At 31.1% G+C, this 12,350-nt stretch overlaps 1 protein-coding gene across 1 annotated transcript in view; it reads right to left on the bottom strand.

Moving 5' to 3' along the window:
• The window catches only part of LOC125070931 (cyclic nucleotide-gated cation channel alpha-3), a 60,503-nt gene extending 50,978 nt beyond the window's left edge, over positions 1-9,525 (bottom strand). Inside the window, exon 1 of the mRNA XM_047680957.1 lies at positions 9,488-9,525. The gene's annotated coding sequence lies outside the window, so the exon portion shown is untranslated. The remainder of the gene's footprint in view (positions 1-9,487) is intronic.
• Between the last annotated feature and the right edge of the window lie 2,825 nt (positions 9,526-12,350).

The raw sequence follows: 12,350 nt of genomic DNA, 5'->3' as shown, positions 1-12,350 counted from the left end.
TGAACATTCATAGAACCAACGTAGATCTATAAGATTAAACATGACCTAGGAGATTGCCAAAATTAATTTCATTAGTTTATATGTTAAGCCTACCCATTGATTTTCTTCTGACAATTTTTTTTTCTTATGGATTGGTTGGCGGACGAGCATATGAGCCACCTGATGGTAAGTGGTCACCACCGCCCATAGACAATGGCACTGTAAGAAATATTAACCATTCCTTACATCACCTATGCGCCACCAACCTTGGGAATTAAGATGTTATGTTCCTTGTGCCTGTAATTACACTGGCTCACTCACCCTTCTTGGGAGATAAAATTCGTCATATAGTTAGTACAGGCAAGGAAGATGAATAAATTAAAAACGTATAGTTAATTGAAATTGCAAAAATCGCTATTAAACTTTGCATTTCGCTTTTAATACAAAACCTTTAATAGTTCGATAGAAATCCTCGGTACTAGCTATCTTTGATCTCTGAGTAATAAATTAAGACCGTCTGATTCCCGCTTCGATTATTAAAAAGACTTCATTTGTGAAGGCTTTTTAGATTATTTCATATTCAATTTAATTATAAATTTAACAATTGTCGTTTAAGATCAAATTAATAAATACTGAATCACGGTGTTGTCAACTGCAAACCAATACTACCTACTAATTATTATTAGGGCAAGTTTAACTCTATCCATAAAATAAAATTATATGTAAAATTTTCTTAAATAAAAGTTGACCTCAAAATCCTTTTCGTAAATGTTAAAAATTAATACTGGCAAATAGTTCACAAATGATTTAAGAGGAAAGTTCGAAAATCTAATGAACCTTATGATGACAAATGAAAGGTCATAAAAATTCGAACTATTTGGTCCGTACCCGTTACACCTGTTACTCGGCACGATATTTCAGATCTAAGTGCTCGGAGCTAAATAATTCACGAAAACCTTCAGTGAACCTGGATAAGCTATGAAACGCAAGAACATTTTGAATATAAAAATTGTATATACATACCTACTGCAAAATCATCCACTAAAACAACTAAAGTTATTTATATTAATTTACTGATAGTCAAAAATACTTGTACTATATTCTCCATTCTAAAAATGGGGTGATTTTATGTTATTACAGTAACAAGAGACGAATTAGATTCCATACTAAGACTTCATTACCGACGAGGTCCAAAAATATTGATTAGTAGCCGGATACTTCTGACTACTAGTGAATATTTTGCAACAGTGTTATACTCCCTGGTCCCGAAGACTACGTGAATCATCATATCGACTAGCCCCGAATCTGATCTTTTTTCGGTTGTATTATACCGTAGTACTTCAAAATAATTAACGAAAAACAAAACGTATAATGTTCTTTAGTCGTGATTAACATTAAATGTAAGTCGTCTTAAAAATCCTTCAAAATTTCTACAAAATTGATTGTTACGTAATATTTAATTAAGATACAATCCAAGAGGAAGTTTTTGTCAAAATTTTACATTCTTCATTCACTCACTTGTCACATGAAACATCGTAGTGACTGTATGAAATTAGCCTAAACCTATCGATAAAATTCTGAAAATCGAAATGGATTTCCGGACTTAAAATTCATATCAATCGATTAAGGTTTTATATCACTGCGCTGTATGAAAAGATACTTTAATATTGTCTTTATTCTTTGTTCAAATCCAATTTTCTAATATTGCTTTTCTAAACATGTGCCCGGAACGCTATTGTTATTTAATTCAAGCGATAAAATTTTATCATAAATTTCAACCAAACCACCTGAAACTGTTTGAATAGTTTCGAAAATGTATAGATAATTATGTTCTTTTGAATATTCAGCTAAAAGACCACCAATAGATTAATTTTTTCAATTGTTACAAAGCATGTTTGTATTTTAGTAATTCAATTGTGTTTCTTCCCAAGTTACTTTCTAATGGTTATCAAAAACCAGCAGAAACTAAATCAAATTACTCAGGTTATCTCTACGGAGTAATATTCAATTAACGGATAATAAATTAAACGACCTGTGAATACGATATCTTACTAAAGTAATATATCAATTATACAAAATAAGGGGGTAATTCGGAAACAACTAAGAGAAATCTGAAGCAGAACCTACCGACATTAGGCGCTTTCCGAATCCCTTCATAACTCCGAACTGCTAAATTAATAGACAAGCCTAACATACTTTAGTGGTTCGGCTTGGTGTAATCGTATATACAATCAAATATACCAACACATTTATTCACACATACACAAGTATTCATTTTACTTTTAATTTTACTTGGTGGTAGGGCTTTGTGCAAGTCAGACGGGTAGGTACCACCCACTCATCAGATATTCTACCGCCAAATAACAGTACTCTGTATTGTTGTGTTCCGGTTAGAAGGGTGGGTGAGCCGGTGTAATCACAGGCACAAGGGACATAACATCTTAGTTCCCAAGGTTGGTGGCGCATAGGTGATGTAAGGAATGGTTAATATTTCTTACAGCGCCTTTGTCTATTGGCGGCGGTGACCACTTACCATCACGTGGCCCATATGCTCGTCCGCCAACCAATGCCATAAAAAAAAAAGTATTCAAACATCGAAACAATAAACCATTTATCATATTGATCGAAAATTTGCACTTAATTTTTAATGTAATTATGTACTGTGAATTTTAACTCAGCATACAATATAAATCGAATTGAATTTCGTCAAAACATATTCCTGCTCCCTCGGTATATTCAAATAAATGAAATCTTTTATCTAGCGTTGCTCTGCAAAACTGTCAAACCTCGTCAACGTTCAATTTATTGGAAGCAGCGGGGTAACGAGCGCGTATTTGAGACATTCAAGGTTTCGTCACGTAGTAACACGTCGGCTACCCTCAGCACCATTATGCTGATACCCGAACCAATATGAGAGACCAATTTATTCCAGCGATAATCACACTTTAGCTTCGAAAATATGAATATATAGTTAAATATTACTTTGAATGTAGTGTAAAACAAAGTAAAAGTAACAGTTTCAATAAGTAACAGTTTCCCTTCTGGTTTAGCCCAACAGTGGAATACTTTTTAAAGTTCAACCACGTTGATGATCGCTGTGATTTACTCACGATATTTTCCTTAACCGTCGTGACCGAAATGAATTAAAAACACACATTAAGAAAATATTAATAGAGTGGTACTTGCTCAAGATGTGAACTCGCAATTTGTGTCTTCTAACAACTAGGCCATCACAGATATGAATACTGCGTATTATTACATATAATACGCAGTATTCATGTCATGCAGCATAACAACTTATTAGAATACGTGGTAGGCAGCCAATGGGCAGTATCAGTTATTATTTCTTGCAATCCTAAGTGTATCAGTGAATACATCCTTATTAGTTTGGTGGTCACTTTTTTCCAAGAGTTTATTTAACTCTTGGAAAAACGTCTCATTTGTCTTTCTAAAATAAATTAAAATAATAAACTAATAACAAAATCGTTGAATACAAAACAATTTTCTTACAAGATAGATGGAAATTTTTCCAAATGATGGATGACCAAATTAATTTCATTTATGAAAGTGAAACTTCTTAAGCGATTAGATTAATTTTTAAGTCGTTGTATTGTTTTTAATATATTTTGTCGTAAATAGAATAATTTAAATATACGTAATTCGGAACTCCTATTAACTAATATTAACATTAACATAAGTCGAATCAGCTTAAGAGGCATTCGATTTGATTCGCAATGTTAATCACATGTGTAGTATACATTAATCTTAACACTACGGCTATTTATCCCTAGGCCCCGCATTATCCCGACTGTCAAACTGCAAACTGACAGCGGGAAATTACTGCCGTAATAACATCGCAGTAACGAGATTTTACACAAAAGCCATTTGATTACGGAAATGTAAGTGAAAAATTATTTTTACATAAATTGAAATTGTCACCGACAGAATTACTTAAACCATAAAATTATATTTTTTCGATAAAGTCTACGTGACATTGGCGCAATGAGCTGTTTCCTTTTGGTATTGCTTTTAAAAATTGTGTTTATTACAGGGAACCGTATTAATTACTATTCAATTCTTTCTTCCTATATTTTAGTTGATTATTTATTTCATTGATTTTATATGTTTTATTTATTATAAACGTCAAAAACACACACACGAGTAAAAATATAATACGTTTTAAAATATAAATTAGTAATAAATAAACGAAATTTTGATTTTTTTTATTTTATTTTTGAAGAGCATAAAGCCAGAACAATACTTTTAATCTTGCCGATGTTGAGCGTGAAACTTAAATCATTTATTATATTATTTACAAAATTAAAAAAACGACTAAAACTATATAATATCATTCTACTAAATCACTCAATTGTTTATGGTACATAGACTAACTACCTTGTATTTTATCAATAAAACTAATTTAAACATTTTTTTCAGTCAATTTAACTAGTTTTTATTTAAACCGCAACAAATGTCAGAAACTAGCGAATTACGCAGAAGACTGTATAGTGCTTAAGGGTGTTGTAAAATTCTACAAACTAAGATGCATTACTCTCCCTTACTCTCGCAGTATGAAACGACGAAAATTCGACGTGACCAGAGAGAAAAGGCGCAGGACCAATAGGTTTACGTCCTGTCCGAATACGAAAGTGTAACACAGCGTTCTTAAATCCAGGAATTTATTTGTAGAAAAACCCAAAAACCTTCGATTGGATCGGGGATTTTACTACAGCTGTGCGATCTGTTGGAATTCACTTCGTATCTCGCTCGTGAAATGTTGACAACCGATTTATGGAGATACGAGATTTTAAGACGTATGTCCCTAATGATTATATTCATTGTGAAATTCTGACATTTCACGTTCGTATTCAAGAGTGAGTTTCGAATTATATGAACAAACAAACTTCACTATTATTCGAACTTTTAAATTTCGAACATCGAAACAATAACTGACATAAACTGAGTATAAACTACGTAACAATATTTGATAATGGCAACAATGTCAACGCACAAACAAAGATATTACAAATCGCCAATTCATTGGTAACATCCTGAAGCAATATAAACTGTTGAATGAAATTACAATACGTAATTGGAACGCAGATAGCTGAGCTCATTTCCTATATATCCCCATTAATTACATTCATGTCCTCATGTACGTTGTGATAATGAAGAAAGTTAGTTAATCCCCCCAGTATTTATCTCAGTCGTTTCCGACTCCTCATTGCGCACGTATTCCGCATGAATAATTCAAAGTTATTTACTAAAATAGGAATTCTTACATATCTATGAATAGCTAATTTACCATACAAATTAAAAAATATATATTCTATATTTTCTTCTGTACATCAAAAAACGTTAATATTATTCATATTATCGTAAGAATTTAGCAAATTATTAATATGATGATTTGAATTTCTAAAATTGTTATTCAATTTAAACAATTTTAAATAGGCAACTTTTATTTTTTCTCTAAGGTTAACGTCATTCGTGGTGAATAAATGGCAATAAATTTGGCATCATATTTAAGAAGTTTAAAAAACAACAACCGTAGTTACAAACAAAATATAAAAGCATAAACATAAAGTGTACAGCTAAACAAGAAATTAATTAACTATTTTTATTATTATAAAGCTAAGCATATACGAACCAAGGATTCGGGCTAGCACGCTTTGAAAAAGCGATGGCCTCTTTGAATCAAAGGTAAGAAAATATAATTATTTTTAATTTCTTTAGTGAATAATTGATAACATCTAAGTGGTTAAAGTAAATTTAATTAAGTCCAGGTCAAGCCAATAAAAAGGTTTGGATTTTCAGTTGAGAGATTCTTAGAAGCAGCCCGGATTGGGCTGTTTTTCCGTGCCTCGAAAAACACGTAAAACTGGTTTGCGGCTTACTTTTCAACGGTCGTGTCGTGACCGTACTGAACCTGAAACGGACTTTTGCAAATTCGATAGGATTGGGATTTTACTACAGCTGTGCGATCTGTTGGAATTCACTTCGTATCTCGCTCGTGAAATGTTGACAACCGAGTCACGGAAATACGCCATTTTAAGACGTATGTCCCTAATGATTATATCCATTGTCATATTCTGACATTTCACGATCAATTTCTTTTATATAGCTTCATTAGAAATAACAAAAAATCTTTATTAATGTTTAAAAAAGAAAACCGTATTTATGTAAAAAAGTATTTCATTTTATCTATTTGCGGAAATAGATAGCACTGTTTGCGGACACGCTTGCACTAAAAATATCTCATATGCAGCCGCACCTCGCTTGTCTCCCTTGAGGTAGGCCACCGTGACAGAAATTGGCAATTAACTTTTAACAATTGTAAACTAATTAACCCCTGGTCATCCACTGATGGTTTAGTGAAATAACGAATACTCCAAAACTTAACTTTCGTCTCAAAGTCAAAGTTAAACTTTTTATTCAACGAAGAGGAACTCTTGATTGCCAAAAATTAGATTTGGTAAGATTTAAACAAGTAGAGGTATCCTGTAAGAAGAAATTCGAAATTCACCGCAAAAAAGAGCGTGAAATATCAGAAGCTTATATGAAATATTGATTTTAATAATTACACAGTTTATGGGATACACGTATCAAAATCGGTTAACAATATCACGAGTGAGTTTCGAAGCAGTATCGCACTGCAGCTGAGAAGAACCGATTATGGTAGATTTTTTTTTCTAAATGTATTATAATTAAAAATCTTATTTGAATACACATATTTTTTATTGCATGCAGTTAGAATACAGCACACTTATCTATTCAAAATATCATCAATATCTACATCTGAGTGCATATGTAAGTACCTACTTTATTTAATTTCAATTCAAGTGAAAAAACAAATGTTAATTGATTGAAACCAATTATAAATTTAATCATGAGCGTAATATATCACAATATAAATTAACCTTCATGCTTAAACAGTCGTGGAAAAGTTTTAATGAGATTCGTGATCAAAGTTTATCTTACAAAATATAAAATGTATTTTTAATCGTATTTATTCGGTAGTTCTTCTTTAGTAACAGTAATTATTCAGGCTTGCTACAACAACATACCGTGACAGAAAATAAACAAACTAACGGGCCTCAAAGGGACTTGCGCAAATCTTTGGATTTAATTTTTTGAATATCGTTTAGTCGCAAACAACACAGGAATAAAAATCTACTATGTATATGAAAGGATTTTAGTTTATCTGTTTGAAATGAATATACTTCGACACCGTCGGACAATATAATATATAGTTCATGGTAATTAGTATCGATTCCATAATTATAAAGTGTCTTTGTGGTCCCTCTGACCGAGTATTTGTTTGTTTGTTTGTTAGGACCCCATTTCTCGCCATGACTCGCCGATAGATGGCGCTGTAATACAGCAACTGATATACCGTCGAAACATGTTTAGGTATAGGGTATTGTTATTCACATTTGTTTTTGGTATATATCATTATCATTTTAATTCTATCTATATATATATATATTTCTATATATATAGAATTATTTTTAAAAAACACGATCAAAACCTTATGCTGCAGTACTAACAAGGAAACTAAAAAAGTTAAGTAAAAAACTTTGCGCATATAAAATAAACAGTAAAGAAAATTGGAAATATTGTAGTCATAAATTCACTTAACAAGCTTCATAAAAACAAAAGACTGGCCTTTTGGTCATAAAGCTACAATACTATGTTCACTGTACTTCTATAGGTGAAGTTAAGAAAGTTTAGCGAAAATTTACAAAATCTGGTTTCCCTTTCATTTATTTTTCCCAAAAATCACTGCAATCTTTAAATTTATTAATCTTTGTTACAATCATTTCTAAATACGATTTCTATGATAAGAATAAAAATACATGTTTGACAGAAACCACGCTGACACAAAAACTTTTACTTCTGTTATACTGTACGAATACTGAGTTGCACATTGGTAGTTTTTTTTAAACAGTCTGTATTAAGATTAAAACATGTTCCTAATTAATGTCACTAGATGGCGTTGATTAATTTTTCGAAGTTGATTTAGTAAAATCAGGCTGTCAAATCAATGTCAAAAGTTTAGTGATTAGTAATAAGTGAAAAATTATTCTTATTGTTTTTTGTTTTATCGAAATCAAATATTTGTACAAAATAACTTATGTGTTTCGCCCTTACAGAATAAATAAACTTTGTTAAAACTGAACGAATATTTCCTTTTATTTTGAAATATAAACGTTGTCTATATGAGACTTGTATAATTAATTCAAATACATATCTCTTGTATTTATAAATAACCATGTAACATTATTCATAAATAAAATACTTAGGTATAAATTGTTACAAATCAAATTACAGTAATTGGTTAGATATCTACTATTCTGTAAAAAAATGTTACATTATTCTCAAAATATAATACACAGCTCGGAAAGGCGAAAATTTAGACGCAGAGTGCGAATTTCCTTACCTATTTAAATTAATCAAGAGTTAGGCCAACCCGCTTAGCTTAGGCACTTTGGCACTCGTCGCCGCGCCCCGCACTACACAACTCATCAATTTGCTCAGGACACACGACTTGGAATCCTGTTAATTAAACTATGCCGCCAAATTAAACCTACGCTATCTAGAAGTATCTCATGTAAAGGGTATTCCAGACATGCGTGCTTCAAAAATGAGAAAATCTCGTGGAACATTATTGGCCTTATTAAAACTTTAATTTATGCTTACATTATGTATCATTAAAAAGTTCTGACACATCTTATTAAAAAATGTACACTATCAAGAGTGAATACTATCCGTGGCAGCTCATTAATATTAGTACGAAATTGTGTAGTTTGTAAATCTCGAAAAGTCATTATAGTTCTCACTTAATAAAAAGCGTGGAGTTAGTATTCGTCGATTTTCATCCAAACTTAATAAAAAAAACATTTAATCAATATACTCAGGTAATTTGATGGAAGTAACTATTGAGTTGCTTGCCGTTTCTTAATATAATTTACATTCAGTACTGTAACATACGGTTACTTAGCACGGTTCCATTACATAAAATATATACCGTAACATTGTAATATTACGTGAAAACATTACACACAATATTCATTAAATGTCGGCACTGCACGAAACGAAATCATAATATAATAACATGGACAATGACGTGCTCACAATATTAATTTTATTAATAATTTCAACCGACTACAGACACCTTTTTAGGCTTGGTTTTTAACTGACATTTTATTTTATACCTATACGCTGGGTACCTAGATTTTTTTTCTATAGTTTTGCCTTTAATTTGTAGGAATAATTATTATTCTAATATTATAAAGAGCTTTCTTTTGTTAAATTCTTTCTTGGATTTTGTGAATTGACTCTAAAACTAATTCGGTACAAAAAGGAAAATTACAATAAAGATCAGCAAATATTATACTTTTACAAATTCTAATTAGTTTAATAAAACGTGTTTTATTTATAGTAGTGTTGCTTATAATAAACAGGTCAGTATTATCATGTCGGTTTTATTGTTAAACAAAGTTACCTATGAGACTATGTCGGCTGGCGCCGAGGCTGGGCGCGGGCGGCGAGCCGGCAGGACGCAGCGCGCCGAGCGCGCCGCCGCCGTCGCCGCCGCCCAGTGGACCGCCCTCCAGCGCGCCTGCAACATCAAACTACATTGTAATAAACTGCTAGAAGTCTTCCATATATAAACAATATAAAAAATTAAAAATCAATATAGGCCTTATTCTCGTCCTAGCTAGTGCCTATGTTTAGACTGTACTATATACAAGATGTATTTATTTATGATGTTTGTGTTTGAATACGTTATGATTTTAACACCAGATTAATATGTTTACTCTAGTGTTTGCATAGCATTATTTACTATACCATTAAAATGTCACATCAATGGCATAAAGAGAGGAATCAGTATTTATCCAAACACCAACTAAACAACGGTAATAAGTATGTTGGTATATTTTGTCACCTCATTATAGACTGTGATAATAATTTTATTTGAGCCAATTAGTATAATGTTTGACTTACAAAACCTTACGAAAAAATGTGAATGTTCGAAATCATTTAGAAAGCAACTAGAACAGAAGCAAAAAGAAAAAAATGTATAGCGCAGAGATAGCAAGAATCAGTGAAAATTCGAATGCTTTGAAAACCAATTCCAGTTCTGAAACACCAATAATATAGACTTGTATCTCCTGCACTGCGTCTGTTGTTCATTTCCTCCAAACCATTTCGGCCGATGCGAATACATATATGAAATATGTCAAGTAACACGTTCAGCCTTAAACTTCGAATTTGTATTAAGCAACAATATCATAACTAATAAACAATTATGGAAAAAAAACATAACATGTTATCAAATATTTATAAAGACAATACCTTAAGACATTATTTTGTTTTATGGGCATGTTTAACTGTACCTAATGAAAGAATGACAAGATCAAATAACCTGTCATTCATTAAGAACTACAATCCTAAAAGCATTTTAAAATTCGCCTTTCTTATTATTTGGGTATAGAAAATTTATTATGTATAACAAATAAGTCACATCGAATTGCTTAATTTTTTTTTTTTTATTAGCGCAATAAATATACAAAACACAATAAATCCTTATTGGAATTTGCAGTTACTTTTTAATTTTTTTGATAAATAAGTTTAAAAAAATAAAATAAAAACAATCTTTTATTTTTTACTAATTTGTAATATTTATTAGAATTATGAAAATTCAATTAAATTATTCAAATTAAAATTATAAACAAATTGTAATTATAATAGGCTGAAATGATTTAAAATTCAGTTGCAAGATTTGACACAAGGACTAAGGGAAGAATTAAAAAAAAAATGAAACCAAATGAAACTTGTCATGAACTATTATGATTATGACAATAGTTAAATAAATACTACCTGTCATATACAGAATAGAAATAACATTAAACGTTAACAAAGTGTTTTGATTATTACGTAAGTAAATAGTAACGTGAGTTGCTAATTGCCACATTAGCTTCAATAATTTTGATAACAATTGGGTAATTTATTGAAACGGTTTATTATTTGCGCACTCAATTAAAAGTTATTTGCTCATGCAAACTAATTATAACATTTTGACGTGAAACATAAGAACTTCTAATCCAATTAAATTAGATTTAGTTTTGGTTCCTGTTCCGTAAATTAAACAGCATTCTATTGTCCAGATTCTATAGACAGATTGGTTATTATGATTACATGTTTATATAAACATGTGTGATGGGGTTTTTGTTACTCAATCACGCCGAAACTGGCGAACCTATTAAAATTATTAAACAAGACTGAATATTAAGGTGCAATGTTACCTGTAGGATATATTCATTATTATTTAATTCGTCTATATTATCTAGGCTAATATTATAACTTCGAAGGGAACTGTCGATTTGTTGCACTTTCACGGCCAAACTACAGATCGATTTTGATGAAATTTGGTATTAAGCAAAAATTAACTCAAAGGAAGGACATAGGATTTTTATGCCTAATAACTGACAAACAAAAAGCGAACAAAACCGCGGGCGACAACCTGTATAAAACGTTCAACATAGCAAGCGAATGATAAACAAGTGATTACGAAAGAAAATCTTTGAGTTATTCATATAGCTTGTAAGTAGATTTTCTTTCATTCCTCGAACAAACAATGTACTTTTTAAAATATAAACATAATATCTAGTAAGCATAAGTCTCAACCTTTGTAAGTAATACACAATTAAATTACATATAAATAAGGAAAGAAGAAAATTCATACAGCACAAATACAAATTTTTAATACAAATTATTTCGTAATATCAGAATTACCTTTAAAATTAACAATTCTCACCTCGCACTTCATAACAGCTGACGATAAAAATAGAACAGGAAATTGATTGGCCCTTTCAGTTTCCAATAAACCGGTGATAAGGGTTCAGGATATAATGGAAACTAGAAAAGATACCTCAGAATGGAGAGAATAAAAGAAATGTCAACGAACGAATGTATCTTAATATATACCTGTTTCGTATAACACACTATGATACTGACAATGAATAAGAAAAATACCTATTTGGACATCCTTATTTATTGTAAAAAGTTTTGGAACTAATTTCACCAAACTGCTCCAATGCGCGCTGGTGAATAAACATGTGAAATCTTCGGTTAATATTCTCGAGTTCTATCGTTTATTACGTTGAACCTATTTATTTGAAGGGTCGGTTAGATAATTAAAAGTAAATTTTCTTAAAACGTTTCTTTGTGCAAGTAACGAAAGTTATAAATAAATGTACGTATTATTTTTTGTTATACATAATCAACTTGTTAACAGTACTGCTTCACGCTAATTCCTGCGACTCTGGTCTGTCCACTTTAAATTTCTCGAGGAGACATTCAGT

The sequence above is a fragment of the Vanessa atalanta genome, chromosome 2 (genome assembly GCF_905147765.1).
Source record: "Vanessa atalanta chromosome 2, ilVanAtal1.2, whole genome shotgun sequence".
NCBI lineage: Eukaryota > Metazoa > Arthropoda > Insecta > Lepidoptera > Nymphalidae > Vanessa > Vanessa atalanta.
The sequence above is the reverse complement of the archived record's forward strand: the minus strand, read 5'-3'. Positions and strand labels throughout refer to the sequence as shown.